A 2,339-nucleotide genomic window follows, 5' to 3' on the forward strand; every position below is an offset into this window, starting at 1 on the left:
GGCGCAAAAGAACGGGCTGGGAGTCAATCCGTCCAAGACAGAGCTCGTGCTGTTCACCAGGAAGTACAAGATACCTAACCTAAGACTTCCGAAGCTCCTAGGAGAAACACTAGTTCTTAGTGATAGTGCGAAGTACCTAGGTATCACTCTAGACAGGAAACTGGACTGGAAGCTGAACACCGCTGATAGGACTAAGAAAGCGGCAATAGCACTCTATACCTGCCGCAAGGCGGTAGGCCTGAAATGGGGAATGTCCCCGAAGATGGTCAGATGGTTATATACAGCAATCATCAGACCAATTCTATTCTATGGTATTGTTGTCTGGTGGCCCGCCCTGGACAACTCCACATGCAGGGAAAAGTTCAGGAAGACGCAGCGCATGGCGGAAGTCTGTATAACAGGCAGTCTACGCACGACGCCTAGTGATGCCCTAGACACTATACTTGACCTACTACCAGTGGAACTGATGGGGGTAAAGACCACTCTGGCCGCAATAAGACTGCGGGAGGCAAATCTATGGAGCAAAAATAGTTTCGGTCATACCAGACTGGACCTACACCATTTCATGCCTGAGGGGGGTACGGATTACTGTGTGCCCGTCGACCAACCCACCACTAACTACAAAGTCTTAATCCCCTCGAGGTAGGAATGGGATGCCCGGATACCGGGACCGGAGGGCTCCATTCATATCTATACAGATGGATCAAAACTTAACGGCCAGGTGGGAGGCGGTTACTTTTGCGAGCATCTGAGCCTAAAGGAGTCCTTCAGACTCCCCGACCACTGCAGTGTTTTCCAGGCTGAAGTAGTAGCCATTAAGGAAGCACTGGAATCCCCAGCTCTAAGGGGCAATCGGGGTACAATATGTATCTTCTCAGATAGTCAAGCAGCGCTCAAGGCACTTGACGGATTCTCATCCAACTCCAGGACAGTCAATGACTGTCGCAGATCTCTCAACGAGATGGCTGAACAGCATGACATCTACCTCATCTGGGTTCCCGGTCACAGGGACCACGAGGGAAACTGTGCTGCAGATGAACTAGCTAGGGCAGGGACTACCAACACTCTCCTACCGGAGAAAGAACTTGTAGGCATACCCTTGGCTACTTGCAGGCTAAAGTGCAGGGAGTTTTTTGACCTGGCAGCCAATAGGAAATGGAGTAATCTCCAGACCTGTAGAACATCACGTCTGATCTGGCCAACACGCTCTCAGAAAAAATAGGCGAGTCTTATTGCTCTCACCAGACCGGAATGCAGCCTAGCGATTGGGGGGGGTAGCATCTCGGTGAAACCCTTGCTCCAGCGGCAGCACAAGGAGCCCTAGCGGCTCAAGTGGAAGCGAGGGGGTATTCTATGTCCCCCTTGCATCACCGCCCTAACCTAACCTAAATGATATATGTATGTACATGAAATAATTCGTCAATCCGGGAATTGCTTAGCTTGGAGATAGAGGCAGCGAACAATCATACATTGGTGGGGATGTTTTTTTCATTATAAGTCGTTACACTGAATAAAATAATGGTTAACATTTTTACGGGACAAAAAAAAAACCTATAAGAATAAATACAGCCCCTGGTGAAACATCTCCTTAATGTCACTGTAATCTCCGACAGCACCTTCCCTAAAATGGAAGAGAACATATGCCTTGGGCTTATAGTATTGTGGATCCTTGCTCAGCACACAATTTAACAATACTTCTCCAACTCGTGCCGCTACATCGAAAACCAATCGTATCTTTCCCGGCTTGTTCGGATAGTCCACTCAAAAATGTGGCAAGCACCAAACTTTATCACGGTCCGTTGCGATCTCCTGTCTTTCCAAACGCTCAGCGTGTTCCTTGACGACGTAATCCTTCATGATCACTGTAATATTTCAGAGAAAACTGTCGGTCTCGCTTTATTTTCTTCTCAATATTGATCAACCGATTGTACGCATCATCGGCCAAATTGCACCATAGTGGCCTCCAATATCTGCTGAGCCCTCAAGGCTGCGACACGGCACCAAAGATTTCGTTCTCGAAGTAGTCCTCGACCTTCCGTATCACGTTATCATCCATCTACGTGGCTATCAGACAAGACCTCGGTAATGGCGTATATCGTCCTCCTACAGGCCCAAAAACAAGCCATCCCACAGTGGTTCCGCTTGTATGGAAGCGCGGCCAAAAATGCTTTTAATGGCATTAGAGGGCTGAAGGTTTTACCAAGCTTCGTAAATTGTATTTGTAGTTAAAAAAAAATCCGCCAACCAATGAACCCCAAACAATAACAATTTATGAGCCATTTAAGTACTAAACAAAATTTACAAAGGTTGTAACTTCAAAATTATACATAAATTTTAGG

This window comes from Drosophila ananassae, chromosome XL (assembly GCF_017639315.1).
Source record: "Drosophila ananassae strain 14024-0371.13 chromosome XL, ASM1763931v2, whole genome shotgun sequence".
NCBI classification, from domain to species: domain Eukaryota; kingdom Metazoa; phylum Arthropoda; class Insecta; order Diptera; family Drosophilidae; genus Drosophila; species Drosophila ananassae.